Source organism: Oncorhynchus mykiss, unplaced genomic scaffold (genome assembly GCF_013265735.2).
Source record: "Oncorhynchus mykiss isolate Arlee unplaced genomic scaffold, USDA_OmykA_1.1 un_scaffold_412, whole genome shotgun sequence".
In the NCBI taxonomy this organism is placed as follows: domain Eukaryota; kingdom Metazoa; phylum Chordata; class Actinopteri; order Salmoniformes; family Salmonidae; genus Oncorhynchus; species Oncorhynchus mykiss.
In genome coordinates this window covers 86,985-105,708 of record NW_023493859.1, presented here as the reverse complement: position 1 = coordinate 105,708, position 18,724 = coordinate 86,985, and the positions used below count along the sequence as shown (strand labels likewise).

General features: G+C 43.1%; 13 non-coding genes and 2 pseudogenes across 13 annotated transcripts; all 15 read right to left on the bottom strand.

The window, feature by feature from the left end:
* Positions 1-337: 337 nt before the first annotated feature.
* On the bottom strand, positions 338-501 carry LOC118955887 (annotated as a pseudogene).
* Positions 502-1,713: 1,212 nt separating this feature from the next.
* LOC118955867 lies at positions 1,714-1,855 on the bottom strand. The gene has a single exon (XR_005045648.1). It is a non-coding gene; the product is annotated as a U4 spliceosomal RNA (small nuclear RNA).
* A 924-nt stretch (positions 1,856-2,779) lies between these two features.
* On the bottom strand, positions 2,780-2,911 carry LOC118955888 (annotated as a pseudogene).
* A 1,126-nt stretch (positions 2,912-4,037) lies between these two features.
* On the bottom strand, positions 4,038-4,177 carry LOC118955907. Its single transcript, XR_005045686.1, has one exon. It is a non-coding gene; the product is annotated as a U4 spliceosomal RNA (small nuclear RNA).
* A 1,125-nt stretch (positions 4,178-5,302) lies between these two features.
* LOC118955866 lies at positions 5,303-5,444 on the bottom strand. Its single transcript, XR_005045647.1, has one exon. It is a non-coding gene; the product is annotated as a U4 spliceosomal RNA (small nuclear RNA).
* Positions 5,445-6,571: 1,127 nt separating this feature from the next.
* LOC118955884 lies at positions 6,572-6,711 on the bottom strand. Its single transcript, XR_005045665.1, has one exon. It is a non-coding gene; the product is annotated as a U4 spliceosomal RNA (small nuclear RNA).
* A 1,129-nt stretch (positions 6,712-7,840) lies between these two features.
* Positions 7,841-7,982, bottom strand: LOC118955865. Its single transcript, XR_005045646.1, has one exon. It is a non-coding gene; the product is annotated as a U4 spliceosomal RNA (small nuclear RNA).
* A 1,130-nt stretch (positions 7,983-9,112) lies between these two features.
* LOC118955864 lies at positions 9,113-9,254 on the bottom strand. Its single transcript, XR_005045645.1, has one exon. It is a non-coding gene; the product is annotated as a U4 spliceosomal RNA (small nuclear RNA).
* A 1,130-nt stretch (positions 9,255-10,384) lies between these two features.
* On the bottom strand, positions 10,385-10,526 carry LOC118955870. Its single transcript, XR_005045651.1, has one exon. It is a non-coding gene; the product is annotated as a U4 spliceosomal RNA (small nuclear RNA).
* A 1,130-nt stretch (positions 10,527-11,656) lies between these two features.
* LOC118955862 lies at positions 11,657-11,798 on the bottom strand. Its single transcript, XR_005045643.1, has one exon. It is a non-coding gene; the product is annotated as a U4 spliceosomal RNA (small nuclear RNA).
* Positions 11,799-12,927: 1,129 nt separating this feature from the next.
* Positions 12,928-13,069, bottom strand: LOC118955861. Its single transcript, XR_005045642.1, has one exon. It is a non-coding gene; the product is annotated as a U4 spliceosomal RNA (small nuclear RNA).
* A 1,130-nt stretch (positions 13,070-14,199) lies between these two features.
* On the bottom strand, positions 14,200-14,341 carry LOC118955860. Its single transcript, XR_005045641.1, has one exon. It is a non-coding gene; the product is annotated as a U4 spliceosomal RNA (small nuclear RNA).
* A 1,130-nt stretch (positions 14,342-15,471) lies between these two features.
* Positions 15,472-15,613, bottom strand: LOC118955859. The gene has a single exon (XR_005045640.1). It is a non-coding gene; the product is annotated as a U4 spliceosomal RNA (small nuclear RNA).
* Positions 15,614-16,743: 1,130 nt separating this feature from the next.
* On the bottom strand, positions 16,744-16,886 carry LOC118955878. The gene has a single exon (XR_005045659.1). It is a non-coding gene; the product is annotated as a U4 spliceosomal RNA (small nuclear RNA).
* Positions 16,887-18,019: 1,133 nt separating this feature from the next.
* LOC118955886 lies at positions 18,020-18,161 on the bottom strand. The gene has a single exon (XR_005045667.1). It is a non-coding gene; the product is annotated as a U4 spliceosomal RNA (small nuclear RNA).
* Positions 18,162-18,724: the final 563 nt, after the last annotated feature.

The window sequence follows — 18,724 nt, the reverse complement described above, 5'->3', positions numbered from 1 at the left end:
TCAGCACCACTGGCTCAGCTGCAATGGGGACGAAACCAAAACCTTTTCATGTAAATCTTGCCATAGCTGCCTCTAGAGGAGGCAAGGCAAAGTGGGCAAGTGGCTTGGGTAACATACTACTTGCAACAATTCGAGGCAGTGTGGGGGCAAAGCTGAAATTGTGGGCCCAAACCGCTGTTGCTGAGTCAATCTCCCGAACCCTACTTCTGACACAGCATATACTACTGACACCTTTTTTCTGTTTACTAGTTACAAGATAATGTTCAACTGTCAGCTGAAGCATCCAAAAGGTTATAGAATAAATGAGTTGGATGCAGCCCATGTTTGGTCTTGTCTATCTTCTCTTTCACTGTATAGCAGTCTCACATAAAGACTATCAAAAATTGCCAAGGCTGACTATATTTCAATCATCCAAGCGGGTATTGGGTGTAAGTTTTCAACCAGCAATAATCACACTTCAGATGACTTCATAGGCTATGATATCGCCTCTCGCGAAAGAACGATATATTACAGCTACTCAAACTGTTTACAGTTTGCACAGGTTCCTTTAACGGTAATATTGTGTTTTAACATTGCAATGTCTAGCAGTTCGCCCTACCTACCACTTGTAAATTCTGATGACAATGTCATTCATGGCAAGGTGGCGGTACTTATTCAATAGATGTTACCTTTTCCAGTAGTAAAAAAAAACAATATCGAGAGCAAAGCATTTGGGTGGAATCTGCACCATGGCTCATGGCAAGGTGGGGTACTTATTCAATAGATGTTACCTTTTTCCAGTAGTAAAAAAACAATATCGAGAGCAAAGCATTTTGGGTAATCTGCACCACTGGCTCAGCTGCAATGGGTCGCAAACCCAAAACCTTTTCAACTCAACCTTGCCACCGCTGCCTCTAGTGGAAGTGTATAACGTGGCTAAGGGTACCTTACTTCTTGCAAGAATTAGAGGCAGTGTGGGGGCAAAACTGGAATTGTGGACCAATACCACCTGTGCTGAACCTATTCTCCCCAAGACTACTTCTGACTATATTTCATGTCGTTCCAATGTAAAGTTTTGGGTTAAATTGTCACCCAACAATAACCACTCCTCGATGGACCTCATAGGCTATGATAATGCCACTGCGATAGAATATCAGAAATCTGCTATTCAAACTGCTTGCAGTATCTCGCACAGCTTCTCGGCAAACTGTATTATTTTTTGTTACATTGGTATGTCTAGCAGTTCGCCCCCTACCTAAAACTGGTGGATTCTCGATTACATGTAATTAATGGCAAGGTGGGGTACTTGTTCAATAGATGTTCCCTTTTTCCTGGACAAAACCAATATCGAGAGCAAAGCACTTTGGGTAATCAGCACCACTGGCTCAGCTGCAATGGGGGACGAACCCAAAACGTTTTCATGTAAATCTTGCCATAGCTGCCTCTAGAGGAGGCAAGACAAAGTGGGTCAAGTGGCTTTGGGTAAACAACTACTTGCAACAATTCGAGGCAGTGTGGGGGCAAAGCTGAAATTGTGGGCCCAAACCCGCTGTTGCTGAGTTCATTCTCCCGAACCCTACTTCTGACACAGCATATACTACTGACACCTTTTTCTGTTTCTACCTAGTTGCAAGATAATGTTCAACTGTCAGCTGAAGCATCAAAAAGGTTATAGAATAATGAGTTGGATGCAGCCCATGTTTGGTCACTTCTTCTCTTTCACATGTATAGCAGTCTCACATGAGACTATCAAAAATTGCCAAGGCTGACTATATTTCAAGTCATCCCAAGCGGGGTATTGGGTTAAGTTTTCAACCAGCAATAATCACGCCTCAGATGGACTTCATAGGCTATGATATCGCCTCTGCGAAAGAATGATATATTACAGCTACTCAAACTGTTTACAGTGTTTTGCACAGCTTCTCCTTTAACGGTAATATTGTGTTTTAACATTGCAATGTCTAGCAGTTCGCCCCCTACCTACCACTTTGGTGGATTCTTGATGACATGTCATTCATGGCAAGGTGGGGTACTTATTCAATAGATGTTACCTTTTTCCAGTAGTAAAAAAAACAATATCGAGAGCAAAGCATTTTGGGTAATCTGCACCACTGGCTCAGCTGCAATGGGTCGCAAACCCAAAACCTTTTCAACTCAACCTTGCCACCGCTGCCTCTAGTGGAAGTGTATAACGTGGCTAAGGGTACCTTACTTCTTGCAAGAATTAGAGGCAGTGTGGGGGCAAAACTGGAATTGTGGACCAATACCACCTGTTGCTGAACCTATTCTCCCCAAGACTACTTCTGACTATATTTCATGTCGTTCCAATGTAAAGTTTTGGGTTAAGTTGTCACCCAACAATAACCACTCCTCGGATGGACCTCATAGGCTATGATAATGCCACTGCGATAGAATATCAGAAATCTGCTATTCAAACTGCTTGCAGTATCTCGCACAGCTTCTCGGCAAACTGTATTATTTTTTGTTACATTGGTATGTCTAGCAGTTCGCCCCCTACCTAACACTGGTGGATTCTCGATTACATGTAATTAATGGCAAGGTGGGGTACTTGTTCAATAGATGTTCCCTTTTTTCCTGGACAAAACCAATATCGAGAGCAAAGCACTTTGGGTAATCAGCACCACTGGCTCAGCTGCAATGGGGGACGAACCCAAAACGTTTTCATGTAAATCTTGCCATAGCTGCCTCTAGAGGAGGCAAGACAAAGTGGGTCAAGTGGCTTTGGGTAACATACTACTTGCAACAATTCGAGGCAGTGTGGGGGCAAAGCTGAAATTGTGGGCCCAAACCCGCTGCCAAGGCTGACAATATTTCAAGTCATCCCAAGCGGGTATTGGGTTAAGTTTTCAACCAGCAATAATCACACCTCAGATGGACTTCATAGGCTATGATATCGCCTCTGCGAAAGAATGATATATTACAGCTACTCAAACTGTTTACAGTGTTTTGCACAGCTTCTCCTTTAACGGTAATATTGTGTTTTAACATTGCAATGTCTAGCAGTTCGCCCCCTACCTACCACTTTGGTGGATTCTTGATGACATGTCATTCATGGCAAGGTGGGGTACTTATTCAATAGATGTTACCTTTTTCCAGTAGTAAAAAAAACAATATCGAGAGCAAAGCATTTTGGGTAATCTGCACCACTGGCTCAGCTGCAATGGGTCGCAAACCCAAAACCTTTTCAACTCAACCTTGCCACCGCTGCCTCTAGTGGAAGTGTATAACGTGGCTAAGGGTACCTTACTTCTTGCAAGAATTAGAGGCAGTGTGGGGGCAAAACTGGAATTGTGGACCAATACCACCTGTTGCTGAACCTATTCTCCCCAAGACTACTTCTGACTATATTTCATGTCGTTCCAATGTAAAGTTTTGGGTTAAGTTGTCACCCAACAATAACCACTCCTCGGATGGACCTCATAGCTATGATAATGCCACTGCGATAGAATATCAGAAATCTGCTATTCAAACTGCTTGCAGTATCTCGCACAGCTTCTCGGCAAACTGTATTATTTTTTGTTACATTGGTATGTCTAGCAGTTCGCCCCCTACCTAACACTGGTGGATTCTCGATTACATGTAATTAATGGCAAGGTGGGGTACTTGTTCAATAGATGTTCCCTTTTTTCCTGGACAAAACCAATATCGAGAGCAAAGCACTTTGGGTAATCAGCACCACTGGCTCAGCTGCAATGGGGGACGAACCCAAAACGTTTTCATGTAAATCTTGCCATAGCTGCCTCTAGAGGAGGCAAGACAAAGTGGGTCAAGTGGCTTTGGGTAACATACTACTTGCAACAATTCGAGGCAGTGTGGGGCAAAACTGAAATTGTGGGCCTAAACCCGCTGTTGCTGAGTTCATTCTCCCGAACCCTACTTCTGACACAGCATATACTACTGACCTTTTTTCTGTTTCTACCTAGTTGCAAGATAATGTTCAACTGTCAGCTGAAGCATCAAAAAGGTTATAGAATAAATGAGTTGGATGCAGCCCATGTTTGGTCTTGTCACTATCTTCTCTTTCACATGTATAGCAGTCTCACATAAGACTATCAAAAATTGCCAAGGCTGACTATATTCAAGTCATCCCAAGCGGGTATTGGGTTAAGTTTTCAACCAGCAATAATCACGCCTCAGATGGACTTCATAGGCTATGATATCGCCTCTGCGAAAGAATGATATATTACAGCTACTCAAACTGTTTACAGTGTTTTGCACAGCTTCTCCTTTAACGGTAATATTGTGTTTTAACATTGCAATGTCTAGCAGTTCGCCCCCTACCTACCACTTTGGTGGATTCTTGATGACATGTCATTCATGCAAGGTGGGTGGGGTACTTATTCAATAGATGTTACCTTTTTCCAGTAGTAAAAAAAACAATATCGAGAGCAAAGCATTTTGGGTAATCTGCACCACTGGCTCAGCTGCAATGGGTCGCAAACCCAAAACCTTTTCAACTCAACCTTGCCACCGCTGCCTCTAGTGGAAGTGTATAACGTGGCTAAGGGTACCTTACTTCTTGCAAGAATTAGAGGCAGTGTGGGGGCAAAACTGGAATTGTGGACCAATACCACCTGTTGCTGAACCTATTCTCCCCAAGACTACTTCTGACTATATTTCATGTCGTTCCAATGTAAAGTTTTGGGTTAAATTGTCACCCAACAATAACCACTCCTCGGATGGACCTCATAGGCTATGATAATGCCACTGCGATAGAATATCAGAAATCTGCTATTCAAACTGCTTGCAGTATCTCGCACAGCTTCTCGGCAAACTGTATTATTTTTTGTTACATTGGTATGTCTAGCAGTTCGCCCCCTACCTAACACTGGTGGATTCTCGATTACATGTAATTAATGGCAAGGTGGGGTACTTGTTCAATAGATGTTCCCTTTTTTCCTGGACAAAACCAATATCGAGAGCAAAGCACTTTGGGTAATCAGCACCACTGGCTCAGCTGCAATGGGGGACGAACCCAAAACGTTTTCATGTAAATCTTGCCATAGCTGCCTCTAGAGGAGGCAAGACAAAGTGGGTCAAGTGGCTTTGGGTAACATACTACTTGCAACAATTCGAGGCAGTGTGGGGGCAAAGCTGAAATTGTGGGCCCAAACCCGCTGTTGCTGAGTTCATTCTCCCGAACCCTACTTCTGACACAGCATATACTACTGACACCTTTTTCTGTTTCTACCTAGTTGCAAGATAATGTTCAACTGTCAGCTGAAGCATCAAAAAGGTTATAGAATAAATGAGTTGGATGCAGCCCATGTTTGGGTCTTCTTCTCTTTCACATGTATAGCAGTCTCACATGAGACTATCAAAAATTGCCAAGGCTGACTATATTTCAAGTCATCCCAAGCGGGGTATTGGGTTAAGTTTTCAACCAGCAATAATCACGCCTCAGATGGACTTCATAGGCTATGATATCGCCTCTGCGAAAGAATGATATATTACAGCTACTCAAACTGTTTACAGTGTTTTGCACAGCTTCTCCTTTAACGGTAATATTGTGTTTAACATTGCAATGTCTAGCAGTTCGCCCCCTACCTACCACTTTGGTGGATTCTTGATGACATGTCATTCATGGCAAGGTGGGGTACTTATTCAATAGATGTTACCTTTTTCCAGTAGTAAAAAAAAACAATATCGAGAGCAAAGCATTTTGGGTAATCTGCACCACTGGCTCAGCTGCAATGGGTCGCAAACCCAAAACCTTTTCAACTCATCCTTGCCACCGCTGCCTCTAGTGGAAGTGTATAACGTGGCTAAGGGTACCTTACTTCTTGCAAGAATTAGAGGCAGTGTGGGGGCAAAACTGGAATTGTGGACCAATACCACCTGTTGCTGAACCTATTCTCCCCAAGACTACTTCTGACTATATTTCATGTCGTTCCAATGTAAAGTTTTGGGTTAAGTTGTCACCCAACAATAACCACTCCTCGGATGGACCTCATAGGCTATGATAATGCCACTGCGATAGAATATCAGAAATCTGCTATTCAAACTGCTTGCAGTATCTCGCACAGCTTCTCGGCAAACTGTATTATTTTTGTTACATTGGTATGTCTAGCAGTTCGCCCCCTACCTAACACTGGTGGATTCTCGATTACATGTAATTAATGGCAAGGTGGGGTACTTGTTCAATAGATGTTCCCTTTTTTCCTGGACAAAACCAATATCGAGAGCAAAGCACTTTGGGTAATCAGCACCACTGGCTCAGCTGCAATGGGGGACGAACCCAAAACGTTTTCATGTAAATCTTGCCATAGCTGCCTCTAGAGGAGGCAAGACAAAGTGGGTCAAGTGGCTTTGGGTAACATACTACTTGCAACAATTCGAGGCAGTGTGGGGGCAAAACTGAATTGTGGGCCTAAACCCGCTGTTGCTGAGTTCATTCTCCCGAACCCTACTTCTGACACAGCATATACTACTGACACCTTTTTCTGTTTCTACCTAGTTGCAAGATAATGTTCAACTGTCAGCTGAAGCATCAAAAAGGTTATAGAATAAATGAGTTGGATGCAGCCCATGTTTGGTCTTGTCACTATCTTCTCTTTCACATGTATAGCAGTCTCACATAAGACTATCAAAAATTGCCAAGGCTGACTATATTTCAAGTCATCCCAAGCGGGTATTGGGTTAAGTTTTCAACCAGCAATAATCACCCTCAGATGGACTTCATAGGCTATGATATCGCCTCTGCGAAAGAATGATATATTACAGCTACTCAAACTGTTTACAGTGTTTTGCACAGCTTCTCCTTTAACGGTAATATTGTGTTTTAACATTGCAATGTCTAGCAGTTCGCCCCCTACCTACCACTTTGGTGGATTCTTGATGACATGTCATTCATGGCAAGGTGGGGTACTTATTCAATAGATGTTACCTTTTTCCAGTAGTAAAAAAAACAATATCGAGAGCAAAGCATTTTGGGTAATCTGCACCACTGGCTCAGCTGCAATGGGTCGCAAACCCAAAACCTTTTCAACTCAACCTTGCCACCGCTGCCTCTAGTGGAAGTGTATAACGTGGCTAAGGGTACCTTACTTCTTGCAAGAATTAGAGGCAGTGTGGGGGCAAAACTGGAATTGTGGACCAATACCACCTGTTGCTGAACCTATTCTCCCCAAGACTACTTCTGACTATATTTCATGTCGTTCCAATGTAAAGTTTTGGGTTAAGTTGTCACCCAACAATAACCACTCCTCGGATGGACCTCATAGGCTATGATAATGCCACTGCGATAGAATATCAGAAATCTGCTATTCAAACTGCTTGCAGTATCTCGCACAGCTTCTCGGCAAACTGTATTATTTTTTGTTACATTGGTATGTCTAGCAGTTCGCCCCCTACCTAACACTGGTGGATTCTCGATTACATGTAATTAATGGCAAGGTGGGGTACTTGTTCAATAGATGTTCCCTTTTTTCCTGGACAAAACCAATATCGAGAGCAAAGCACTTTGGGTAATCAGCACCACTGGCTCAGCTGCAATGGGGGACGAACCCAAAACGTTTTCATGTAAATCTTGCCATAGCTGCCTCTAGAGGAGGCAAGACAAAGTGGGTCAAGTGGCTTTGGGTAACATACTACTTGCAACAATTCGAGGCAGTGTGGGGGCAAACTGAAATTGTGGGCCTAAACCCGCTGTTGCTGAGTTCATTCTCCCGAACCCTACTTCTGACACAGCATATACTACTGACACCTTTTTTCTGTTTCTACCTAGTTGCAAGATAATGTTCAACTGTCAGCTGAAGCATCAAAAAGGTTATAGAATAAATGAGTTGGATGCAGCCCATGTTTGGTCTTGTCACTATCTTCTCTTTCACATGTATAGCAGTCTCACATGAGACTATCAAAAATTGCCAAGGCTGACTATATTTCAAGTCATCCCAAGCGGGGTATTGGGTTAAGTTTTCAACCAGCAATAATCACGCCTCAGATGGACTTCATAGGCTATGATATCGCCTCTGCGAAAGAATGATATATTACAGCTACTCAAACTGTTTACAGTGTTTTGCACAGCTTCTCCTTTAACGGTAATATTGTGTTTTAACATTGCAATGTCTAGCAGTTCGCCCCCTACCTACCACTTTGGTGGATTCTTGATGACATGTCATTCATGGCAAGGTGGGGTACTTATTCAATAGATGTTACCTTTTTCCAGTAGTAAAAAAAACAATATCGAGAGCAAAGCATTTTGGGTAATCTGCACCACTGGCTCAGCTGCAATGGGTCGCAAACCCAAAACCTTTTCAACTCAACCTTGCCACCGCTGCCTCTAGTGGAAGTGTATAACGTGGCTAAGGGTACCTTACTTCTTGCAAGAATTAGAGGCAGTGTGGGGGCAAAACTGGAATTGTGGACCAATACCACCTGTTGCTGAACCTATTCTCCCCAAGACTACTTCTGACTATATTTCATGTCGTTCCAATGTAAAGTTTTGGGTTAAGTTGTCACCCAACAATAACCACTCCTCGGATGGACCTCATAGGCTATGATAATGCCACTGCGATAGAATATCAGAAATCTGCTATTCAAACTGCTTGCAGTATCTCGCACAGCTTCTCGGCAAACTGTATTATTTTTTGTTACATTGGTATGTCTAGCAGTTCGCCCCCTACCTAACACTGGTGGATTCTCGATTACATGTAATTAATGGCAAGGTGGGGTACTTGTTCAATAGATGTTCCCTTTTTTCCTGGACAAAACCAATATCGAGAGCAAAGCACTTTGGGTAATCAGCACCACTGGCTCAGCTGCAATGGGGGACGAACCCAAAACGTTTTCATGTAAATCTTGCCATAGCTGCCTCTAGAGGAGGCAAGACAAAGTGGGTCAAGTGGCTTTGGGTAACATACTACTTGCAACAATTCGAGGCAGTGTGGGGGCAAAGCTGAAATTGTGGGCCCAAACCCGCTGTTGCTGAGTTCATTCTCCCGAACCCTACTTCTGACACAGCATATACTACTGACACCTTTTTTCTGTTTCTACCTAGTTGCAAGATAATGTTCAACTGTCAGCTGAAGCATCAAAAAGGTTATAGAATAAATGAGTTGGATGCAGCCCATGTTTGGTCTTGTCACTATCTTCTCTTTCACATGTATAGCAGTCTCACATGAGACTATCAAAAATTGCCAAGGCTGACTATATTTCAAGTCATCCCAAGCGGGGTATTGGGTTAAGTTTTCAACCAGCAATAATCACGCCTCAGATGGACTTCATAGGCTATGATATCGCCTCTGCGAAAGAATGATATATTACAGCTACTCAAACTGTTTACAGTGTTTTGCACAGCTTCTCCTTTAACGGTAATATTGTGTTTTAACATTGCAATGTCTAGCAGTTCGCCCCCTACCTACCACTTTGGTGGATTCTTGATGACATGTCATTCATGGCAAGGTGGGGTACTTATTCAATAGATGTTACCTTTTTCCAGTAGTAAAAAAAACAATATCGAGAGCAAAGCATTTTGGGTAATCTGCACCACTGGCTCAGCTGCAATGGGTCGCAAACCCAAAACCTTTTCAACTCAACCTTGCCACCGCTGCCTCTAGTGGAAGTGTATAACGTGGCTAAGGGTACCTTACTTCTTGCAAGAATTAGAGGCAGTGTGGGGGCAAAACTGGAATTGTGGACCAATACCACCTGTTGCTGAACCTATTCTCCCCAAGACTACTTCTGACTATATTTCATGTCGTTCCAATGTAAAGTTTTGGGTTAAGTTGTCACCCAACAATAACCACTCCTCGGATGGACCTCATAGGCTATGATAATGCCACTGCGATAGAATATCAGAAATCTGCTATTCAAACTGCTTGCAGTATCTCGCACAGCTTCTCGGCAAACTGTATTATTTTTTGTTACATTGGTATGTCTAGCAGTTCGCCCCCTACCTAACACTGGTGGATTCTCGATTACATGTAATTAATGGCAAGGTGGGGTACTTGTTCAATAGATGTTCCCTTTTTTCCTGGACAAAACCAATATCGAGAGCAAAGCACTTTGGGTAATCAGCACCACTGGCTCAGCTGCAATGGGGGACGAACCCAAAACGTTTTCATGTAAATCTTGCCATAGCTGCCTCTAGAGGAGGCAAGACAAAGTGGGTCAAGTGGCTTTGGGTAACATACTACTTGCAACAATTCGAGGCAGTGTGGGGGCAAAGCTGAAATTGTGGGCCCAAACCCGCTGTTGCTGAGTTCATTCTCCCGAACCCTACTTCTGACACAGCATATACTACTGACACCTTTTTTCTGTTTCTACCTAGTTGCAAGATAATGTTCAACTGTCAGCTGAAGCATCAAAAAGGTTATAGAATAAATGAGTTGGATGCAGCCCATGTTTGGTCTTGTCACTATCTTCTCTTTCACATGTATAGCAGTCTCACATAAGACTATCAAAAATTGCCAAGGCTGACTATATTTCAAGTCATCCCAAGCGGGGTATTGGGTTAAGTTTTCAACCAGCAATAATCACGCCTCAGATGGACTTCATAGGCTATGATATCGCCTCTGCGAAAGAATGATATATTACAGCTACTCAAACTGTTTACAGTGTTTTGCACAGCTTCTCCTTTAACGGTAATATTGTGTTTTAACATTGCAATGTCTAGCAGTTCGCCCCCTACCTACCACTTTGGTGGATTCTTGATGACATGTCATTCATGGCAAGGTGGGGTACTTATTCAATAGATGTTACCTTTTTCCAGTAGTAAAAAAAACAATATCGAGAGCAAAGCATTTTGGGTAATCTGCACCACTGGCTCAGCTGCAATGGGTCGCAAACCCAAAACCTTTTCAACTCAACCTTGCCACCGCTGCCTCTAGTGGAAGTGTATAACGTGGCTAAGGGTACCTTACTTCTTGCAAGAATTAGAGGCAGTGTGGGGGCAAAACTGGAATTGTGGACCAATACCACCTGTTGCTGAACCTATTCTCCCCAAGACTACTTCTGACTATATTTCATGTCGTTCCAATGTAAAGTTTTGGGTTAAGTTGTCACCCAACAATAACCACTCCTCGGATGGACCTCATAGGCTATGATAATGCCACTGCGATAGAATATCAGAAATCTGCTATTCAAACTGCTTGCAGTATCTCGCACAGCTTCTCGGCAAACTGTATTATTTTTTGTTACATTGGTATGTCTAGCAGTTCGCCCCCTACCTAACACTGGTGGATTCTCGATTACATGTAATTAATGGCAAGGTGGGGTACTTGTTCAATAGATGTTCCCTTTTTTCCTGGACAAAACCAATATCGAGAGCAAAGCACTTTGGGTAATCAGCACCACTGGCTCAGCTGCAATGGGGGACGAACCCAAAACGTTTTCATGTAAATCTTGCCATAGCTGCCTCTAGAGGAGGCAAGACAAAGTGGGTCAAGTGGCTTTGGGTAACATACTACTTGCAACAATTCGAGGCAGTGTGGGGGCAAAGCTGAAATTGTGGGCCCAAACCCGCTGTTGCTGAGTTCATTCTCCCGAACCCTACTTCTGACACAGCATATACTACTGACACCTTTTTTCTGTTTCTACCTAGTTGCAAGATAATGTTCAACTGTCAGCTGAAGCATCAAAAAGGTTATAGAATAAATGAGTTGGATGCAGCCCATGTTTGGTCTTGTCACTATCTTCTCTTTCACATGTATAGCAGTCTCACATGAGACTATCAAAAATTGCCAAGGCTGACTATATTTCAAGTCATCCCAAGCGGGGTATTGGGTTAAGTTTTCAACCAGCAATAATCACGCCTCAGATGGACTTCATAGGCTATGATATCGCCTCTGCGAAAGAATGATATATTACAGCTACTCAAACTGTTTACAGTGTTTTGCACAGCTTCTCCTTTAACGGTAATATTGTGTTTTAACATTGCAATGTCTAGCAGTTCGCCCCCTACCTACCACTTTGGTGGATTCTTGATGACATGTCATTCATGGCAAGGTGGGGTACTTATTCAATAGATGTTACCTTTTTCCAGTAGTAAAAAAAACAATATCGAGAGCAAAGCATTTTGGGTAATCTGCACCACTGGCTCAGCTGCAATGGGTCGCAAACCCAAAACCTTTTCAACTCAACCTTGCCACCGCTGCCTCTAGTGGAAGTGTATAACGTGGCTAAGGGTACCTTACTTCTTGCAAGAATTAGAGGCAGTGTGGGGGCAAAACTGGAATTGTGGACCAATACCACCTGTTGCTGAACCTATTCTCCCCAAGACTACTTCTGACTATATTTCATGTCGTTCCAATGTAAAGTTTTGGGTTAAGTTGTCACCCAACAATAACCACTCCTCGGATGGACCTCATAGGCTATGATAATGCCACTGCGATAGAATATCAGAAATCTGCTATTCAAACTGCTTGCAGTATCTCGCACAGCTTCTCGGCAAACTGTATTATTTTTTGTTACATTGGTATGTCTAGCAGTTCGCCCCCTACCTAACACTGGTGGATTCTCGATTACATGTAATTAATGGCAAGGTGGGGTACTTGTTCAATAGATGTTCCCTTTTTTCCTGGACAAAACCAATATCGAGAGCAAAGCACTTTGGGTAATCAGCACCGCTGGCTCAGCTGCAATGGGGGACGAACCCAAAACTTTTCATGTAAATCTTGCCATAGCTGCCTCTAGAGGAGGCAAGACAAAGTGGGTCAAGTGGCTTTGGGTAACATACTACTTGCAACAATTCGAGGCAGTGTGGGGGCAAAGCTGAAATTGTGGGCCCAAACCCGCTGTTGCTGAGTTCATTCTCCCGAACCCTACTTCTGACACAGCATATACTACTGACACCTTTTTTCTGTTTCTACCTAGTTGCAAGATAATGTTCAACTGTCAGCTGAAGCATCAAAAAGGTTATATAATAAATGAGCTGGATGCAGCCCATGTTTGGTCTTGTCACTATCTTCTCTTTCACATGTATAGCAGTCTCACATGAGACTATCAAAAATTGCCAAGGCTGACTATATTTCAAGTCATCCCAAGCGGGGTATTGGGTTAAGTTTTCAACCAGCAATAATCACGCCTCAGATGGACTTCATAGGCTATGATATCGCCTCTGCGAAAGAATGATATATTACAGCTACTCAAACTGTTTACAGTGTTTTGCACAGCTTCTCCTTTAACGGTAATATTGTGTTTTAACATTGCAATGTCTAGCAGTTCGCCCCCTACCTACCACTTTGGTGGATTCTTGATGACATGTCATTCATGGCAAGGTGGGGTACTTATTCAATAGATGTTACCTTTTTCCAGTAGTAAAAAAAACAATATCGAGAGCAAAGCATTTTGGGTAATCTGCACCACTGGCTCAGCTGCAATGGGTCGCAAACCCAAAACCTTTTCAACTCAACCTTGCCACCGCTGCCTCTAGTGGAAGTGTATAACGTGGCTAAGGGTACCTTACTTCTTGCAAGAATTAGAGGCAGTGTGGGGGCAAAACTGGAATTGTGGACCAATACCACCTGTTGCTGAACCTATTCTCCCCAAGACTACTTCTGACTATATTTCATGTCGTTCCAATGTAAAGTTTTGGGTTAAGTTGTCACCCAACAATAACCACTCCTCGGATGGACCTCATAGGCTATGATAATGCCACTGCGATAGAATATCAGAAATCTGCTATTCAAACTGCTTGCAGTATCTCGCACAGCTTCTCGGCAAACTGTATTATTTTTTGTTACATTGGTATGTCTAGCAGTTCGCCCCCTACCTAACACTGGTGGATTCTCGATTACATGTAATTAATGGCAAGGTGGGGTACTTGTTCAATAGATGTTCCCTTTTTTCCTGGACAAAACCAATATCGAGAGCAAAGCACTTTGGGTAATCAGCACCGCTGGCTCAGCTGCAATGGGGGACGAACCCAAAACGTTTTCATGTAAATCTTGCCATAGCTGCCTCTAGAGGAGGCAAGACAAAGTGGGTCAAGTGGCTTTGGGTAACATACTACTTGCAACAATTCGAGGCAGTGTGGGGGCAAAGCTGAAATTGTGGGCCCAAACCCGCTGTTGCTGAGTTCATTCTCCCGAACCCTACTTCTGACACAGCATATACTACTGACACCTTTTTTCTGTTTCTACCTAGTTGCAAGATAATGTTCAACTGTCAGCTGAAGCATCAAAAAGGTTATAGAATAAATGAGTTGGATGCAGCCCATGTTTGGTCTTGTCACTATCTTCTCTTTCACATGTATAGCAGTCTCACATGAGACTATCAAAAATTGCCAAGGCTGACTATATTTCAAGTCATCCCAAGCGGGGTATTGGGTTAAGTTTTCAACCAGCAATAATCACGCCTCAGATGGACTTCATAGGCTATGATATCGCCTCTGCGAAAGAATGATATATTACAGCTACTCAAACTGTTTACAGTGTTTTGCACAGCTTCTCCTTTAACGGTAATATTGTGTTTTAACATTGCAATGTCTAGCAGTTCGCCCCCTACCTACCACTTTGGTGGATTCTTGATGACATGTCATTCATGGCAAGGTGGGGTACTTATTCAATAGATGTTACCTTTTTCCAGTAGTAAAAAAAACAATATCGAGAGCAAAGCATTTTGGGTAATCTGCACCACTGGCTCAGCTGCAATGGGTCGCAAACCCAAAACCTTTTCAACTCAACCTTGCCACCGCTGCCTCTAGTGGAAGTGTATAACGTGGCTAAGGGTACCTTACTTCTTGCAAGAATTAGAGGCAGTGTGGGGGCAAAACTGGAATTGTGGACCAATACCACCTGTTGCTGAACCTATTCTCCCCAAGACTACTTCTGACTATATTTCATGTCGTTCCAATGTAAAGTTTTGGGTTAAGTTGTCACCCAACAATAACCACTCCTCGGATGGACCTCATAGGCTATGATAATGCCACTGCGATAGAATATCAGAAATCTGCTATTCAAACTGCTTGCAGTATCTCGCACAGCTTCTCGGCAAACTGTATTATTTTTTGTTACATTGGTATGTCTAGCAGTTCGCCCCCTACCTAACACTGGTGGATTCTCGATTACATGTAATTAATGGCAAGGTGGGGTACTTGTTCAATAGATGTTCCCTTTTTTCCTGGACAAAACCAATATCGAGAGCAAAGCACTTTGGGTAATCAGCACCGCTGGCTCAGCTGCAATGGGGGACGAACCCAAAACGTTTTCATGTAAATCTTGCCATAGCTGCCTCTAGAGGAGGCAAGACAAAGTGGGTCAAGTGGCTTTGGGTAACATACTACTTGCAACAATTCGAGGCAGTGTGGGGGCAAAGCTGAAATTGTGGGCCCAAACCCGCTGTTGCTGAGTTCATTCTCCCGAACCCTACTTCTGACACAGCATATACTACTGACACCTTTTTTCTGTTTCTACCTAGTTGCAAGATAATGTTCAACTGTCAGCTGAAGCATCAAAAAGGTTATATAATAAATGAGCTGGATGCAGCCCATGTTTGGTCTTGTCACTATCTTCTCTTTCACATGTATAGCAGTCTCACATGAGACTATCAAAAATTGCCAAGGCTGACTATATTTCAAGTCATCCCAAGCGGGGTATTGGGTTAAGTTTTCAACCAGCAATAATCACGCCTCAGATGGACTTCATAGGCTATGATATCGCCTCTGCGAAAGAATGATATATTACAGCTACTCAAACTGTTTACAGTGTTTTGCACAGCTTCTCCTTTAACGGTAACATTGTGTTTTAACATTGCAATGTCTAGCAGTTCGCCCCCTACCTACCACTTTGGTGGATTCTTGATGACATGTCATTCATGGCAAGGTGGGGTACTTATTCAATAGATGTTACCTTTTTCCAGTAGTAAAAAAAACAATATCGAGAGCAAAGCATTTTGGGTAATCTGCACCACTGGCTCAGCTGCAATGGGTCGCAAACCCAAAACCTTTTCAACTCAACCTTGCCACCGCTGCCTCTAGTGGAAGTGTATAACGTGGCTAAGGGTACCTTACTTCTTGCAAGAATTAGAGGCAGTGTGGGGGCAAAACTGGAATTGTGGACCAATACCACCTGTTGCTGAACCTATTCTCCCCAAGACTACTTCTGACTATATTTCATGTCGTTCCAATGTAAAGTTTTGGGTTAAGTTGTCACCCAACAATAACCACTCCTCGGATGGACCTCATAGGCTATGATAATGCCACTGCGATAGAATATCAGAAATCTGCTATTCAAACTGCTTGCAGTATCTCGCACAGCTTCTCGGCAAACTGTATTATTTTTTGTTACATTGGTATGTCTAGCAGTTCGCCCCCTACCTAACACTGGTGGATTCTCGATTACATGTAATTAATGGCAAGGTGGGGTACTTGTTCAATAGATGTTCCCTTTTTTCCTGGACAAAACCAATATCGAGAGCAAAGCACTTTGGGTAATCAGCACCGCTGGCTCAGCTGCAATGGGGGACGAACCCAAAACCTTTTCATGTAAATCTTGCCATAGCTGCCTCTAGAGGAGGCAAGACAAAGTGGGTCAAGTGGCTTTGGGTAACATACTACTTGCAACAATTCGAGGCAGTGTGGGGGCAAAGCTGAAACTGTGGGCCCAAACCCGCTGTTGCTGAGTTCATTCTCCCGAACCCTACTTCTGACACAGCATATACTACTGACACCTTTTTTCTGTTTCTACCTAGTTGCAAGATAATGTTCAACTGTCAGCTGAAGCATCAAAAAGGTTATATAATAAATGAGCTGGATGCAGCCCATGTTTGGTCTTGTCACTATCTTCTCTTTCACATGTATAGCAGTCTCACATGAGACTATCAAAAATTGCCAAGGCTGACTATATTTCAAGTCATCCCAAGCGGGGTATTGGGTTAAGTTTTCAACCAGCAATAATCACGCCTCAGATGGACTTCATAGGCTATGATATCGCCTCTTGCGAAAGAATGATATATTACAGCTACTCAAACTGTTTACAGTGTTTTGCACAGCTTCTCCTTTAACGGTAACATTGTGTTTTAACATTGCAATGTCTAGCAGTTCGCCCCCTACCTACCACTTTGGTGGATTCTTGATGACATGTCATTCATGGCAAGGTGGGGTACTTATTCAATAGATGTTACCTTTTTCCAGTAGTAAAAAAAACAATATCGAGAGCAAAGCATTTTGGGTAATCTGCACCACTGGCTCAGCTGCAATGGGTCGCAAACCCAAAACCTTTTCAACTCAACCTTGCCACCGCTGCCTCTAGTGGAAGTGTATAACGTGGCTAAGGGTACCTTACTTCTTGCAAGAATTAGAGGCAGTGTGGGGGCAAAACTGGAATTGTGGACCAATACCACCTGTTGCTGAACCTATTCTCCCCAAGACTACTTCTGACTATATTTCATGTCGTTCCAATGTAAAGTTTTGGGTTAAGTTGTCACCCAACAATAACCACTCCTCGGATGGACCTCATAGGCTATGATAATGCCACTGCGATAGAATATCAGAAATCTGCTATTCAAACTGCTTGCAGTATCTCGCACAGCTTCTCGGCAAACTGTATTATTTTTTGTTACATTGGTATGTCTAGCAGTTCGCCCCCTACCTAACACTGGTGGATTCTCGATTACATGTAATTAATGGCAAGGTGGGGTACTTGTTCAATAGATGTTCCCTTTTTTCCTGGACAAAACCAATATCGAGAGCAAAGCACTTTGGGTAATCAGCACCGCTGGCTCAGCTGCAATGGGGACGAACCAAAACCTTTTCATGTAAATCTTGCCATAGCTGCCTCTAGAGGAGGCAAGACAAAGTGGGTCAAGTGGCTTTGGGTAACATACTACTTGCAACAATTCGAGGCCAGTGTGGGGGCAAAGCTGAAACTTGTGGGCCCAAAACCCGCTGTTGCTGAGTTCATTCTCCCGAACCCTACTTCTGACACAGCATATACTACTGACACCTTTTTTCTGTTTCTACCTAGTTGCAAGATTAATGTTCAACTGTCAGCTGAAGCATCAAAAAGGTTATATAATAAATGAGCTTGGATGCAGCCCATGTTTGGTCTTGTCACTATCTTCTCTTTCACATGTATAGCAGTCTCACATGAGACTATCAAAAATTGCCAAGGCTGACTATATTTCAAGTCATCCCAAGCGGGGTATTGGGTTAAGTTTTCAACCAGCAATAATCCACGCCTCAGATGGACTTCATAGGCTATGATATCGCCTCTGCGAAGAATGATATATTACAGCTACTCAAACTGTTTACAGTGTTTGCACAGCTTCTCCTTTAACGGTAACATTGTGTTTTAACATTGCAATGTCTAGCAGTTCGCCCCCTACCTACCACTTTGTGTGGATTCTTGATGACATGTCATTCATGGCAAGGTGGGGTACTTATTCAATAGATGTTACCTTTTTCCAGTAGTAAAAAAACAATATCGAGAGCAAAGCATTTTGGGTAATCTGCACCACTGGCTCAGCTGCAATGGGTCGCAAACCCAAAACCTTTTCAACTCAACCTTGCCACCGCTGCCTCTAGTGGAAGTGTATAACGTGGCTAAGGGTACCTTACTTCTTGCAAGAATTAGAGGCAGTGTGGGGGGCAAAACTGGAATTGTGGACCAATACCACCTGTTGCTGAACCTATTCTCCCAAGACTACTTCTGACTATATTTCATGTCGTTCCAATGTAAAGTTTTGGGTTAAGTTGTCACCCAACAATAACCACTCCTCGGATGGACCTCATAGGCTATGATAATGCCACTGCGATAGAATATCAGAAATCTGCTATTCAAACTGC